The sequence below is a fragment of the Sapajus apella genome, unplaced genomic scaffold, assembly GCF_009761245.1.
Source record: "Sapajus apella isolate SASKATOON/1434 unplaced genomic scaffold, GSC_monkey_1.0 scaffold1, whole genome shotgun sequence".
NCBI lineage: Eukaryota > Metazoa > Chordata > Mammalia > Primates > Cebidae > Sapajus > Sapajus apella.
Genome location: NW_022436941.1, coordinates 60,592,968 through 60,610,390, shown reverse-complemented (window position 1 = coordinate 60,610,390; position 17,423 = coordinate 60,592,968). Strand labels below are relative to the sequence as shown.

At 39.2% G+C, this 17,423-nt stretch overlaps 1 protein-coding gene and 1 pseudogene across 2 annotated transcripts in view; one reads left to right on the top strand and one right to left on the bottom strand.

The window, feature by feature from the left end:
- The window catches only part of HOMER1 (homer scaffold protein 1), a 153,358-nt gene that overhangs the window by 132,877 nt on the left and 3,058 nt on the right, over positions 1-17,423 (bottom strand). The window lies entirely within an intron of this gene.
- On the top strand, positions 16,753-17,228 carry LOC116551297 (annotated as a pseudogene).

The following is a 17,423-nucleotide window of genomic DNA, read 5'->3' as shown; positions in this document are numbered from 1 at the left end:
AAGGAAAAAAAAACACCTTATTAAATCATCCCTAATACACCTTGGTTCACAGGAGTGCAAGTGCTTCGTGTGTGGTATGTGTACTGGGCAGTAGTAGGAAATGGGCATACAAATATCAAATGCAATCCCAGTCCTCAGAAGACCTCTAAGACTCTCCACAGGACTTGGTTTCAGGATGTTTTCCACAGAAAAGGCATCAAATGTTTAAAAAAATTGGTGATGTTTTGGCAATTTAATACTTATCTTCCAAGATAAGAGATATTCTCTATAGAAGGAAACGGTCAACTAAGGGGGAAAAAGTGATACATATATTAAAATAACAGAATAGAACACTACAAAAATGGGATGTACCCATTTCTTCCTTCATTTTCAGCAGAATGAAGAAAATGAAAACCGTTTTGGGTTTTGTTTTTTTGAGACACAGTCTCACTCGGTCACCCAGGCTGGAGTGTAGTAGTGCAATCTCGGCTCACAACCTCTACCTCCCAGGTTCAAGCGATTTCTCATGCCTCAGACTCGGGAGTAGCTAGAAGTACAGAGGTGCGCCACCACACCAAGCTAATTTTTTTATTATTAGTAGAGACAGGGTTTCACCATGTTGGCCAGGCTGGTCTTGAACTCCTGACCTCAGGTGATCACCCGTCTCAGCCTCTCAAAGTGCTTGGATTATAGGCCTAAGCCACCACAACTAGCTTGAAAATGAAAACTCTTCTAACACACTCTGCAAACCCTTCTAATTCTACTGTGCTCTTCAGGTACAATAATAACAAGATTTAGATGGTTTCAAGAACACCAGAATGTGTGACTTCTAATCTCATCGGGGACCTTTAGGCTCCTCAGCACTGTCTCCCATTCTTCCCTCTATTCCCAAGGCTCTGACCAACCTTTATATCCCTACACTTAGCAGATGACCCTGCCTTTTATCATTCACTGGAATGTAAGCTCCATGAAGGCAAGGCTCTTTGTTCACAGATCTCATGCACTCAAAACACTGCCTGACACATAACAGGTAATCAATGAATGTTTGTTAAATCAATGAATGGAGGAAATGGAGTCCCTCAACTAAGGAATTCCCTCACAGTCTCCTGCTCTTTAACCTACAAACTAGTCATATACTTCCCTTCAGTCTATCAGGACAATTCCTCCTACTGAAGGTTAACTCCTCCACCTGTGCTCCACATTCTCGCCCAACTCCTCAATAATTATGCCTCTCTACTGTAATTTTTTAAATATCACTTGACATGGACTCCTTTCCCAGCTCCGAAAAAAATGCTTAATCCCATTTTGTACACAAAACCAAAAGAACTTCCTGAACCCCAGAGCTTGCTGAAGCTACTAGTTCTAAGATGCTTGGTTTTAAAGGAGAAGAAGACACATTTCTAGTGTCTGCTCCTCATCCTTCAACACCTTCACTTCATGGCAATTTGATTTCCACCCTAGGCTTCTCAAACAAGGTAAGATTGTTAAAGGACCATTACTTATCCAATTTAATTGTTTCTTGCCTCATTTGATGTTTCTGCTACATTTGATCCTGGCTACTACTTATTTTTTGAAACTCACTCCCTTTCTTGGCTCTTGTGACACTATTCTCACCTGACAGCTTTCTCAGCTGTCCCTTAAATGACTATTCCCAGAGATGCCTGATCTGTTCTTTTCTATAAATACCCTGCATGAGCTCATCCACATCCACAGCTTCAACCAAAAATTATACATTCTAATGACTCCCAAAACTCTATCCCCAGCCCAGTTCTCTTTTCTTGAATACCAGACCAACAATATTCAACTATAAAGCATTCTCATGTGGTTGACCACAATATCTCAAGGTTCCTTCAATTTGTCATCTCATCTTGCTACAAACTTGTTTCTCTCCTCTTGGTTCCCTTTATCAGCCAATGGCTGACCAAGGCAATCTCTTTTACTTCTCATAATATCTATCCAGTTCACTGTCAACTCTATAGACATTACTACTTAAATCTCTTGAATTCAAGCCCTGTTATATTCTGTTTTAATTCAAGCCATTATGCTTGACTAAATTGCTGCAATTAACCTATCTTGCAATTAAATTTGAGTGTCTCAGCTGGGTGCGGTGGCTCACGCCTCTAATCCCAATACTTTGGGAGACCAAGGCAGGTGAACACTTGAAGTCAGGAGTTTGAGACCAGCCTGACCATGGTGAAACTCTTGCTCTACTAAAAATACAAAAATTAGCCGGGCATGATGGCAGGTCCCTGTAATCCCAGCTACTAGGGAGGCTGAGGTGGGAAAATCACTTGAACTCAGGAGGCAGAGGTTTCAGTGAGCCCAGATCGTGTCATCGCACTCCAGCCTGGGCAACAAGAGCAAAACTCCATCTCAAAAAATAATAATAATAATAAAATTTGAGTGTCTCTAAGACACCCAAGCATTTTTCTCTCTCTCTCTTTCATACACACACCCCTACCTGCCTTCTCCAAGTCCAAAACTTCCTCCATATTGCAGCCTGAGTAGTTGATCTAACATGCAAGCATGGTAATAACTACCAACTTAAAATTATTCTACTGCTCACCATTACTTAATAGCTTCTAAAGTTGTAAGCAGGAAGAAGTTATTCTCCTCTGTCATTTCTAGTTTTATATATGTTTTATGACAAACACATTAAATATGTATATATATTAATACGGAGAGTACATATAATTTTATAAACATACACATATGGAAGAAGATGTTCAAAATCTTTGAGATGGGTGCTGCATCAAAAATATTTGAAGACCATTAAGAGTACAATCCTCTTAATATGACATAGTCTTGATCTAGCCTCTATCCTTCTAGTCACATCTCCCTTAACTACCTTAACTTTCTAATTAGCATACTTCACCTCTGAAGCTTTACTTATGCCACCTCTCCGCCTAAAATACCCTTACAACCCCTCACACAACTTCCCCTCCCCCAACTCTTGTTCGTTAAGGCTCAAAACAAACATGGCTGGCTATATGAAGCTTTCTCTGATCTTCCAAGGTGGAGGTGGGCACTTCCTTCTCTGTGCTCCCAAACACAACATACATTTCTATTACAGCACTTAAATCACAGTAATGTAATTTTCTTATTTACATGGCTATCTACTCATCTTGGTATTACCAGTGCCTGGCATGACTCATGACACAAATTAAGTGCTTCGTGTTTTTTATAAGTGCTCACGAGGCACAGTGTTAGGCAATACCTTAGTTACCTGACACAGCTGAGTCAGTGCTCTGTTTTCCTTAGGTTTGGGTTGATGATCAATTTTAAGTTTTTAATTTTAAGATATGCTTACATCATACATTGAGTTTTCAGGTGTTGGTTACAGGGAGCGATTTTTAGAAAGCCAACACTTTATCATCCACCAAATTCCAATCAATTAACTGTCAACAGTGTCAGCACATTCTGAAAGATGCCTTATAGAAATTCAAAAGCTAAGGGCTCAGTGATTCTGGTTAAACATGGCAAATTAATTGTACTCATTTATCTTCCTTTTCCAAAATTCCACCAAAATGAAAGTGAAGGGGAAAAAAGGTATTTAAACTTATAACACCAAAGACTGTAAAAAGCAGCAGTAGTTCCTAAGTAACTTTATACAGTTTTCAAAATGTACTAAAGATGGAAAATAGAAGAAATAATGCCTGGCTTGACAAAACCAAGGAAACTATAATAAAAGTGCATGCAAAGAGGGAACTAAGTGAATTTAGAACTAAATTCCTGCTGGCTAGAATTTAGAGGCAAAGGGACCGCAGAGGAGGCGTGAAGTATGGGACTGAAATGGAGGAGCTGATTGAAGGTTTACATAACAGAGCAATGAGACTCCCACCCCTTCCCACAGTCAACCAACTACCTTTTCCAATAGCAGAAGACAGGAGTGGGGCCTAAAATAGGAGCACCAAGAGAAAGGCTGCAAACAGAACCTTGCCCCTACAAAAACTATCCCATTCCTGGCTTTCAGATTATAGCAGACAATGTATCTTACAGGTATATAACAGAAAATATACTTACCTTGCTCTCAGAATGTCAAGATTAGAACTCTACATGGGAAGATTCTCCTCTAAAGAAAATGAACACTGTCATAGAAAAACTTATAATCTTAGACAACAGATCTCCCCAGACTGACACTTCAGGACTAGCCAAAAAAATTTAGGCCAGTTCACCACCTAAATCTCTAAGACGAAGTCCACCAGTGACAGGACTCACTGATTCACAAAAAGCTTTTTAGTATCCCATACAACTGAGGTTCACCAGGTATTCCAGGATAGCTTCCAAAATGAAATAAACTAAATCAACAATAAAGGAACACAAAAGAAAGATAATTTAGGGAATAAAAAAATTTTAGGCCAGACACAGTTGCTCATGCCTATAATTCCAGCACTTTGGGAGGCCAAGGTGGGTGGATCACTTGAGGCCAGGAGTTCAAGACCAGCCTGGACAACATGGTGAAACTTCATCTCTACTAAAAAATACAAAAATTAGCCAAATGTGGTGGCATGCACCTTAGTCCCAGCCATTCGGGAGGCTGAGGCAGGAGAACTGTCTGAACCCAGGAGGCTACAGTGAGCTGAGATCACGCCACTGCACTCCAGCCTGGGTAACAGAGTAAGACTTTGTCTCAACAAACTTAAGGATATCTAGACAGAATAAATCAACTTAGAAGTAAATAAGATTTCTTCCAAAAGCAGAAAACTTCAAAAGTCAAATTCGTATCTGGTAGTTTAAAAAACAATACATTCAGGAATATCAAAAAGCAGAAGTAATTCTCACCAAGAAATGGGCATAACTGCTAAGTATTGTTAAAAGTAATCAGGTTTAAAAAGATTAGAGACCAATTTCAAGTTGTCTTGGATAGTTTCGCTTATAAAAAACAGACAGGGCTAGGTGCAGTGGCTCACGCCTGTAATCCCAGCACTTTGGGAGGCTAAGGTGGGTGGATCACCTGAGGTCAGGATTTCAAGACCAGACTGGCCAACACGGTGAAGTCCCATCTCTACTAAAAAAAAATACAAAAATTAGCCAGCAGTGGTGGTGCGCATCTGTAATCCCAGCTACTCAGGAAGCTGAGACAGGAAAATCATTTGAACTCAGGAGGTGGAGGTTGCAGTGAGCCAAGATCGTGCACTCCAGCCTGGGAGAAAGAGTAAAACTCTGTCTCAAAGAAACAAAAAAAAGGGCAGCTCAATCAGGTTTTTCCCTCTTAGTTCAAGGTTCTAGTTTTTGCAACTTCAAAAAGAAGGGGTAGCAAGGACGCAAGAGTGCTTTATGAGTCACTGAAGCTTTTGAATGGACAAAAGTTTCTCACATTTGATTTGTAAGCTTCATTTATCAAATGCAGCCACTTTCAAAGTACGTTCCTTGGACCAGCAGCATCAGCATGACCTGGGAATCTGTTAGAAAAGTAAATTCATGGGCCCCATTACTAGAGCCACTGAATCAAAAACTCGGGGGGTGAAGGAACTCCAGCGATCTGTGTTTTCTTTTTAACAAGGCCCCAAGGTGATTCTGATGCAGGTTCAAAATTGAGAACCACTGATCTAATAAGTATTTCTGCCACTGTCATACTAGACTCTGATGCTCTGGTCTTTCTCCTTCAGTCAAGAGTTAAAGCATTTCCAAACTGACTGCATCTGACCTACATTAGAGTGTCACAATTGCCAGTAGGAGCTCAAAAAATGTTTGCTGAATAAGGGGTCCGGCTTCAGGTGTCCTTCTTTGGCCAGAGGGTTTCAAGAATACACTGGGTATGAATGTCCTCAGGCAGGACCTCTTCTCTTCACTTTCCTATAGTCTCCACCAATCCCTACTGTCTTCTACCTTATACTATCACACATTTTTCTGCTCAGCCAATGACAGCATAAGAGTTTGAAAGCTCTGGGAAAAATAATTCCAAAATAATAATTTTAAATCTGGATACAATATGGTCCAACCTTCTCCTTACAAGTGAGAAAATCAAGTAACTTATAATTACCTTGGAATGATTCAGAAATTGTACAATATGCTATGACTGGTCCTTCTACTTGTAGGTCTCCACTTTTAAGCTTCAGGAAAAATGTTTTAAGATAACGTCTCAAGCTTTCTTTTTCTGGTCTTGAGTTCTTCAGAGAATTAGAGCCTGCCTATGTATTATGTAAATAGATACATAAGTATTCCAGAGGCTCATGTACCCAATAACTACAAAGATTATTGGACTTTAAAAGATAACAAGGCTGACTGATGGAATTTACATTTTAATATCAACTTTGAAAACTCTATACCAAACACATGTAATAACAAATCATTTATGAGAAGTACTTTATTCAAAATACAGTAGACCCTTAAATGAGTTTGAACTGCACCCATACACTCAGAATAATTTTTATAATTGATTTTTTTCAATAAATGTATTGGAAAATTTTTTGGAGATTTGCTACAATTTGAAAAAAATCTACAAATAAACTGCATAGCTTAGAAAAACTGAAAAAAAAAAACAAGAAAAAGACGTTATGAGTGCATAAAATGTATGCAGATTCTAGTCTATTTTTTCATTTACTATCATAAAATATATACAAATCTATTATAAAGAGTTAAAATGTATCAAAACTTAGGCTAAAACTTACAGACCATACATGGCACATTCAGAAAAGTGCAAATACACATAAAGATGCAGTATTACCTCATAGCATAACATTAACTAGTACATATTATTCTACTGTAATAATTTGTAGCTAACTCTTGTTGATATTGCAGTGAGCTCAAGTGTTGTGAATATCTGCTTAAAATGCTCCAGTAAATTGTGTATCACAGTAAAATCACAGTTCTTGAATATTTTTCATCCTGTTTAAGTGCAATACCATAAACTTTGAATAACATCACGAGACCCATATGAAGTGCCACTAGTGATGCTGGAAGTGCTCCCAAGAAGCAAAATCATGCTTTTACAAGAAAAAGCTGACTGTCTGATATGTACTGCAGATTGAGGTCTGCAGCTGCAGTTGCCTACCATTTCAAGATAAATGAATCCAGAGTAAGGACCACTGCAAAAAAGAAAAAACAATTTGTGAAACCATCTCTGTCACTATACTAGCAGGTGCAAAAACCTTGCAATTTTTGCAAAATACCTTTTAATCTCGTACTGAAAATAAGGCTTCTATGTGGGTGAAGGGTTACTATAAAAAATAGCTATTTAATATGATTCGAGAAAAAGCAGATTTATGATAACTTAAAGCAAAAAGAAGATGAAGAATCTAAAGCCGGAGAATTTAATGCCAGGAAAGGATGGTTTGATAATATCAGAAGAGCTTTGGCTTAAAAAATGTCCAGATAACAGGAAAAGCAGCTTCTGCCCACCAAAAGGCAGTACATGAGTTCCCAGATACCATTAGAAAAATCACTGAGGAGAAAGGATATTTGTCCTTAAAAGAGGCTTTTAATGCAGATGCCTCTGTCACCACAGATGATAAAACCAACCCCTCCTCTTCCTCAGCCTACTCAATATGAAGAAATGAGGATGAAGACCTTTAAGATGATTCACTTCCATGTAATGAATAGTAAATATATTTTCTCTTCCTTCTGATTTTTTTTTGAAACACAGTTTCCCTCTGTCACCCAGGCTGGAGTGCAATGGCTCACTGCAACCTCCATCTCCTGGTCTCAAAGTGATGCGATTCTTGTGCCTCAGCCTCCTGAGTAGCTGGGACTACAGGTGTGCACTACCACGCTTGGCTAATTTTTCTATTTTTAGTAGAGATGGGGTTTTGCCATGTTGGCCAGGCTGGTCTCAAACTCCTGGCCTCAAGTGATCCACCTCCCAAAGTGTGGAGATTACAGGAGTGAGGCACTGTGCCTGGCTCCTTATGATTTTCTTAATAACACTTTGTTTTCTCTAGCTTACGAATTCTCCAGTGTACAAGTACAGTAGATAAAACATATAACATATAAAATATGTGTTAATCAACTATGTTATTGATAAGGCTTCCAATCAACTGTAGGCTATTAGTAATTAAGCTTTGAGAGAGTCAAAAGTTAAATGTGGGTTGGTGGGGCAATTAGTACCTCTAACCCCCACCATGTTCAAGATACAACTGCATAATACATTGTGCAGAGACTTACACTAAAATTAAAATGCAGCTTTTTTCAGTACCATCTAGAAGGAAAACAAGATACATTTAACGAACTCACCTATAAGATACTAAGTTTGCAGTAAAAATAAGTCTTTGTAAAGCACTATGAAGAGTTAGAAACCCTTCTCCAAGTGAATCTGTATCTATGTAAGTATTCATTGAGGAACACCTGTTCTAATGGTAAGCACCATAAGGAGCTAGGGGATCGAGCATACTCTCTGCCATGTCAAAGCTGCACAGCCTCCCATAGTCACATTTTCCCTTTGAGCTGCATCTCCATCTCCATACAAAGTACAGTTTAGTGCTAATACTCTAATAACTACAAGAGAAACACTCCTTATACTTCAACAAGTTTTGCTAGCACTAGAGTATTCTTTAGCCAACCTTGAAAGGAATGAGATAGAATTTGAGATAAAGCTAAAATTGATACAAATATATATATGTATCTAGATGTAAGAATAATGACTGGTCCTGATAATATTTTACTGTAGATAATCAACATTTTTTTAAAACTCTCACCCTTAAATCCCAAGAGAGGCCAGGTGTGGTGGCTCATGCCTGTAATCCCAGCACTTTGGGAGGCTGAAGTATGCAAATCACCTGAGGTCGGAAGTTCAAGATCAGCCTGACCAACATGGAGAAACGCCATCTCTACTAAAAACACAAAATTAGCCAAACGTGGTGGCACATGCCTGTAATCCCAGCTACTTGGGGCTGACGCAGGAGAATCACTTGAACCCAAGAGGCGGAGGCTGCAGTGAGCCGAGATCGCACCACTGCACTCCAGCCTGGGCAACAAGAGTGAAACTCTGTCTCAAAATAAATAAATAACCCAAGAGGAGTTCTCTTTTTAATATCCTCACCCTTAAAACTCAAGAATTCCCTGTTTAATACCTCACCCTTAAAACCCAAGAGACGTTCTAAAACTTAGTATGTTCATTACAGAGAAACTACAAGATTCGGAAAGACTAAAAAACAAAATTTTACAATTTTACCTCCCAGAAATAAACATGGTAGCACTTTAATGAGTCTCTTTCAAACATTTTTATGCATATACAGAATTTTATATATTTGAGGCCATACAGAACATAAAATTTCACATCCTGATTTCTAATTGACCACTGTACCATCTTTGAAAACATTCTTTGGGACAGCTTCCACCACATGAATAGCCATATTGTAACAATCTAGATTTTATACTGATTACTCAAAATATACAGTTGACCCTTAAGCAATTTGTGAGTTAAGGGCACTGACCCACACTCAGTAAAAAATCTGCATGAGCCGGGCGCGGTGGCTCAAACCTGTAATCCCAGCACTTTGGGAGGCCGAGGCGGGTGGATCACGAGGTCAAGAGATCGAGACCATCCTGGTCAACACGGTGAAACCCCGTCTCTACTAAAAACACAAAACATTAGCTGGGCATGGTGGCGCATGCCTGTAATCCCAGCTACTCAGGAGGTTGAGGCAGGAGAATTGCCTGAGCCCAGGAGGCGGAGGTTGCGGTTAGCCAAGATCGCGCCATTGCACTCCAGCCTGGACAACAAGAGTGAAACTCCGTCTCCAAAAAAAAAAAATCTGCATGTAACTTTTGTCTCCTCAAAAACTTTACTCATAACCTACTGTTGACTAGAAGCCTTATAACATAGTCAATTAACACACATTTTGTATGTTACATGTATTATATACTGCATTCATACAATTAAGTAAGCTAGAGAAAAGACCATGTTATTAAGAAAATCAGACCAGGCTTGGTGGCTCATACCTGTAATCCCTGCACTTTGGGAGGCTGTGGTGGGCAGATCACTTGAGCTCAAGTGTTCGAGACCAGCCTGGCCAACACGACAAAACCCTGTCTCTACTAAAAATACAAAAATTAGGCATAGTGGCTGCACCTATAATCCCAGCTACTCAGGAGGCTAAGGCAAGAGAATTGCTTGAACCCAGGAGGCAGAGATTGGAGTAAGCCAAGATCACGCCACTGCACTCCAGCCTAGGCAACAAAGTGAGACTCTGTCTCAAAGGAAAAAGAAAGAAAAAGAAAAATCGTTAAGAGAAAATGTATTTACTATCCATTAAGTGGAAGTGGATCATCATAAACATCCTTATCCTCCTCATCTTCATGTTGAGTAGGCTGAGGAGGAGGGAGAGGAAGGGTTGGTCTTGCTGTCTCATGGGTGACAGAGGTGGAAGAAACTCTGCATAGAAGTGAACCCACACAGTTAAAACCTATGTTGTTCCAAAGCATCTGTACTAACATGTTACAAAATAAAATTAAACAGTAATGTCATCATTAATATCTATTTCCACTATACTAACATAGGCAAAGAAATAAATATCAATTTAACAATAGTAAAATACTAAATGAAAGCAACAATGAAATACACAACTAAAATCTTATAGATTATCAGTTGGGTAAGGAAAACGGCAGCCTGCAAGATCTAGATTTTTTTTTTTTTTAATCAACAGAATCTCAAGAAAGATGAGTTTAAGAGTGACTTGGGAGTAGTCCCATTGAGCTTAATGTATACATATCCCTGGCAATACTGAGTAAACAAGAGTAGGCGGAATCCTCAATCTGTAAACATCTTGGGAGCTGGCAGGGTGATTAAGCAAAGCCCACAAATTTTAATGTTAAAAGCCATGAGACAGTGATTCATAACAACAGAGTTAGAGAGAAAACAGTACTGTTTTACAAAGGAATAAGGAAAAAAAAAAACAAAAAGCAAAACAAAAAAAGGGCAAAGAAAGGTAAAGGGATAAACAACTTAATTATAATAGGTTCAAAATAACTGTCCCATATACATTTAGGAATGTACAGACTTACCTTCCAGGAGGACTTACTGACAGAAATGCCTAACGTGAGTATTTTGAGGTCTTTGATAGTCATGTCCTAAAGACCATTATTAAGAGCCTAATGGGCCGGGCACGGTGGCTCACGCCTGTAATTCCAGCACTTTGGGAGGCCGAGGCGGGTGGATCACGAGGTCAAGAGATCGAGACCATCCTGGTCAACATGGTGAAACCCCGTCTCTACTAAAACTACAAAAAATTAGCTGGGCATGGCGGCGCGCGCCTGTAATCCCAGCTACTCAGGAGGCTGAGGCAGGAGAATTGCCTGAACCCAGGAGGTGGAAGTTGCGGTGAGCCGAGATCGCGCCATTGCACTCCAGCCTGGGTAACAAGAGCGAAAAACTCCATCTCAAAAAAAAAAAAAAGAGCCTAATGAGGGAAACTGGAAAGTAACTAGGCAGAAAATTCCAACTCACACAAAGTCTTGTTCAGAACAACCCTTATAAATACTTAAACAAAACAGAAGAAAGATTATAACTACTTAAGATTGAGATATATGTAAATATAAAGGTAAAAGGATCCAAAAATTTAGCTACAAAAATTTTGAGAAAAATAACTGTATAGGCCCAACTGCTAGAAATCAGGATTTTCTGTATATGAGCACTAATTCCCCCAAATCCTTCCAATATTGCACATGTGTACTGCACTATACACTAGTGGGTTAGGAAGAACAATGTATAAGTACCCCAAGATATATGTATCAGAGCTATGCCTCTCAGTAGATTTCTATTAAGACTCCCCAACTAGGCTGGGTGCAGTGGCTCATACCTATAATCCCAGCACTTTGAAAGGCCAAGGCGGGCAGATCACTTGAGGTCAGGACCAACATGGTGAAACCCCATTCTACAAAAATACAAAAATTAGCCAGGTATAGTGGCGCCACCTATAGTCCCAACTACTCTCAAGGCTGAAGCAGGAGGTTCACCTGAGCCCAGGAGGTGGAGGTTGTATTGAGCTGAGATCGTGCCATTTCACTCCAGCCTGGGCAACACAGCAAGACTCCATCTCAAAAAAGACTCCTCAACTAGACAGTGACAAATGAGGAACAAACCATTCTGGGGGAAAGGGAGAGGGGAATCAAGGACATTCTCTTCTATAGGCCTCTGGGCTCTAAAGCATGTGACCACATGGATCCAGACATGCCAACAGACCTGACATAATAAACATGACTTTCAATGACCTTATAATGAAACAGCTTTAGTATCTGTGGTTCCTAACACAATTCTTTGCTTATGTTTAATTTCTACCTAACTCTTGTTTGGTAATTTTACAAAAAGCCCTCAATTCTTACAACTGTTGTGCTTTGATGACTCAGTGCCAACACTTCTCAAAAGATAACATGGAAACTCTTCTTATTTTGTGGAAGAACATTAAAATAAGATGTTCATAAAGCCAAGCTATTTTTTAAGCTAACATTAATATTAGGTGTTAAGAGATGGTGATTTTTCAAAAGGTAAAGAAAATGCAAAGGTAAGTATACTATGAAGATAAAATATTGATTAGATTGCTGATGGGGGGGTGGTTTAGAAACACTTTTATTTTCTGATACAAAACAGAAAACAGTGGCTTTCTGCCTTCCTTTACTAGCCTACCTTAAAAGAAAAAAAACACATATAAAGGTCAATAAAATTCAGTTCTTAACTAAGACAAATGTTAGTTCTATATATAAAATTATTTTAACTACACAAGAGACATACTGGCTTCACAGTCCATTAGTGGAGGGTCAAAACCTCAATGAAGGAATAGTTAAAAAGATGCCCCTATAAAATTTATTCCATTATCTGAAATGTTTAGCAGACAAAAAAATAGTAATTCTAAATTGTACTTACCAGAGAAGTGAACAAATTTTTTAAAACTTTTAAAAACAAGATTTTAAAAAATGAAAGAAGACAAAACAAAAAAGACTGCATGTGTCGATAATATAATTTCCCTCAAAAATACTGTTTAAACAAGCAGCATTCTTACCAGTTTCATCTTTTTTTCCTTTCTCAGACATTTCATGAAGGAGCACAGAAATGACCAACATGTTACACTCAAGACAGATGAAAAAAGAAGTATCAAAAGGTATGAAATGCTAAAATTAAGAGCATTAAGTTCATCAATAAAACTGACTCTTTTAACAGAGAGTCATTATGGATGTCCTAATTTTAGAGATTATGGAGAGGTGTGCTACAAAAATTAAGATTAAAATATACGATTTTGGCCAGGTGCCATGGCTCATAGCAAAGCAGACAGATCACTTGAGTTCAGGGGCTCAAGACCAGCCTAGGCAGCACGATGAAACCCCATCTCTACAAAAAATACAAAAATTGGCCTGCTATGGTGGTGTGAACTTCTAAGTCCCGGCTACTCAGAAGGCTGAAGCGGGAGGATTACTTGAGCCTGAGAGGTCAAGGCTGCAGTGAGCCATGATCACACCACCGCACTCCAGCATGGGCCACTGAACTGTCAAAAGAAGAAAGAAAGAAAGAAAAGAAAGAAAAGAAAAAGAAGAAAGAAAGAAAGAAAGGAAGGAAGGAAGGAAGGAAGGGAGGGAGGGAGGGAGGGAGGGAGGGAGGAAGGGAAGGGAGGAAGAAAGAGAGAGAAAACAAATATAAATATATATATGATTTTATTCACATGTTGAAGACCACTGAATGATTAGCTTCTAAAAAGTTTCACCTACTCTTGCAATACTCATTAAGATTTGAAAATTTTATCTCAATTATTGTAGATGACCTAAAATCTACATATTCTTTATCATATGTAGATTCTTTTGAAATGAAAATATTTAACAAACCTGAAACTTTACAATGCCTCAAAATCACTCAATTTTTCAAAAACAAACAAATATTAGCCATAGGCCATAAGGCATTACAAATATGTAACACACACAAAAAACTGCACATTTCATTCCACTAGATAGGTCCTGAGATATAAATCAGTGTAAATTGTTTTGTAGTCATTTAAAAAATACATGAGAAAAAAATTATACCAGTAAACACTAAGCACTCGGCACTCATTTTCCCTACTCTTCTGTCCAGTTAGTTATATTAATCCCAAATAACAATCCAGTAACCAAAAATAAATACTTCAACTAAACACTAAAGACTTAAGGAAAAAAACACACAAAAATCACATGGCAGTAGGGAGGTTAGACCTTTTGGGATGTTACTATCTTTTCTTCTGAGATGTTTAATCACTCAAAACTATAAACTATGAATAAGGAAAGTTTCTTCTATCAACCCCTTAACTTGCAAATTCACTATTTTACGAGCCATCTGAGTTAGTGACCTTGCTAGGAACACACCATATTCTTCGCTACATTATTACCTCTGCACATGAAATGCCCTAATTCTGAAGGAGCCCCACTCAGCCAACTATACATCTCTAAGTCACCATCCCTTCCCTCTCCACTTCAGAACTTTCCAGGACCTGCCCAACTATCCACTTCCTCTACCCAGCCAGGGTTCACTGTTCTGGCTTGGTGTTTCCACAGGATGTAAGGCACAAAACGAAATTTTAAATGATTTTAAAAACTGCTTCCTCACTCTACTTCCCTGATCATGTCCTTACTCTGTTTAAAACCCTTTAGTAATCTTCACACAGAAGAGAAGTGCTTTTCAAATTACCAGTTGCTACTACAGAGTTGTTAAATAGAGTGGGTCACCATCATCAGTCTATCTTAAAAATAAAATAGAATGAAACAGAATAGAAACTACCAGAGTGGATCATACAAAGCATGGGTATCATGTAGTGACATTTTATCATTTATATACAAGCATATTAGGTTGCAATGTAAAGATGCTTATGTTTACAATGGGTCATAGCCAAAAAACCCTCCAAACACACTAAACTACAGGATCATCCAATCTTTCTTTTATCTACATGGCTCTCTAACTCAGCCCCTGCATAATAAGGCCCTAGACCTATCTTTTGCTACACCAAAGGGAGCTCAAGAAAACAAGCTTGTCACGCCAAACTTCTTTGCAGTTCCTCATTTTAGTGTTGTCAATCACTTTTCCCTCTGCCTTGAATGCCCTCTAATTTGTCTAAGAGGCTCACTTGTACTCATCTTTCAGTATTTAACACCTATCACCTCCTCCACAAAGCCTTTTTATGCTTCCTTCAGCAGCAAATGCCCCCCCAACACACACACTTTGTGTCTATAACCCCCTACATTATAGCTCCTACAAAATTTCATTGCACATTTTAATTTTAGGCTTGACAGTCTTCTCAACTTGTAAAGTATAAACTAAGGGAAGGAGTACATTGTACTGGCCTTCATATCAGCAGCACTGAGCTAGGTACATGCACTATAACACAGGTTCAAAGTCGGTTAAGTGAACAAATGAAGAATTAAGGACTTGCATCTAACTCGTCTGTTGTCAGGAACGACAGGATGATTATCCTTGCAATAAAACCCATTCACAGTGTTGGATCAGGATTTTCACATTTTTGCTACAACCCCTAGAGAACAGAACTGCAGACTAAGGCAAAAGGTGGTGTCAGCTTTGTGTCTTTCAGCAAAGAAACTCAGTTTGGGTTGCAATGTAGCAGCACTGATGTCCATGCTTCTGGAAGTTATTTGGGGAAAAAGGGAGAAGGAGGACTCCAGAGGTTCCCATGGGCAAGTGAGATAAATCAGAAACAGCATTAACAGATTCCATGAGCAGGGAGAGCCCCATTTTATGTATAACTAGCTCTTAATAGGGGAAAAGAAAGAAAGAATTCTTATCAACTGCTGATGGCACTAGGTTGCCAATATGAGGTAAGTAAAAACAAAGGGTATCATGAAATAACTGGTTGAAATTACTAGATTTCTGTTGCTTACTCTAATAGTTCTGAAATAGCTACTGATTCACTGCTCTCATTATGAGATAATATTTGAAGGTTGGGGGTGGGAGGTCATACCTAACAGGGGCTCCTCACTGAGGCTTCAAAATTTTTCAAAGACTTCATTTTATGTAAATGAATGCCTTAATTTTTAGGGGATCTGATACACCTATTTTACAAACCCTTACTTTAGTTGTCTTCACTGCAATTAACAACGGTTCATGCAGCATCCAAGATACTTTGACAGACTTTGCCAACTGTCAAGTTTCAGCTGTTCTTTTCCATTTCCACGAAGTTCATCAACTGCTATTTGGGGAGCCATAATTTTTTTCTGCCCAATCACTGATTTTATTAAAAATAATTCCTTTGCTTAGACTGCCCCTAGACTTGCAATAATATCTACAATTAAGACAAAGATAAATCCTTATTACAACCTAACATTAGTTTAAAAGTTGTAATATATGAAACACTTTACTCACAGTATTCAATTTTAGATATCTACGACAGTAAGGTAATTAAGGATTGCCCAGGTAAAAGGCCATTTTAAGCCCTGTCTGCTTTTGTTTTAAATAGGTCCAGGCAGCTATGCTAATTCCACAAATATTTATTAGGCATAAATACCCATAAAGTGTGGAAATGTCAGCAAATGCCTTTGCTATACACTCTTTTCTGCTTCCACCTACCCTTCCTCTCTCAACTCAGATAAAACAAGTCACTATCAATGAGAAAGGGTCACAACTCCAAATATAGGCTTTCCAAAAACAAACGCACCACAAATGCTCACTCCTTTATCTCCTCAGTCCACACATAGGACTTCATTAACTAAAGGGAAGATACACTCATTTATAAACAAATTTAATTTTGCTAAGTGTCTAAAGGCACATTAGGTGTGGCACTTACTCTCCCATTTTAAACACTAGCCCCCTCAGTATTAAATTTATCCTCTCTTCCAGTTCTAGGCCCTTCGGGAGCCGTGGCTTAAGGTGCAAACATGGCCAAGTCCAAGAACCACATACCACACACAACCAGTCCCGAAAATGGCACAGAAATGGTACCAAGAAACCCCAATCACAAAGATACGAATCTCTTAAAGGGGTGGACCCCAAGTTCCTGAGGAACATGCGCTTTGCCAAAAAGCACAAGAAGGGCCTAAAGATGCAGGCCAACACCACCAAGGCCATGAGTGCACGTGCCGAGGCTATCAAGGCCCTCATAAAGCCCAAGGAGGGTAAGCCCAAGATCCCAAAGGGTGTCAGCCACAAGCCCAATTGACTTGCCTACATTGCCCACCCCAAGCTTGGGAAGTATGCTCGTGCCCACACTGCCAAGGGGCTCAGGCTGTGCCAGCCAAAGGCCAAGGACAAGGCCAAAGCCAAGGATCAAAACAAGGCCCAGGCTGCAGCTCCAGCTTCAGTTCCAGCTCAGGCTCCCAAAGGTGCCCAGGCCCCTACAAAGGCTTCAGAGTAGAGATCTCTGTTTACCAACGTAAGGACGGATGGACTGGTGCAACCCCCACCCCCACCACCCAGCCCAGGCCGCCATCTGCATGGGGCTGAGGTCCTCCTGTGCTATTTGTACAAATAAATCTGAGGCAGGAAAAAAAAAAATTCATCCTAAGCTTCCCTTGGTAAAATGACGGGCATTCATGCAGCTTAAAGGTTG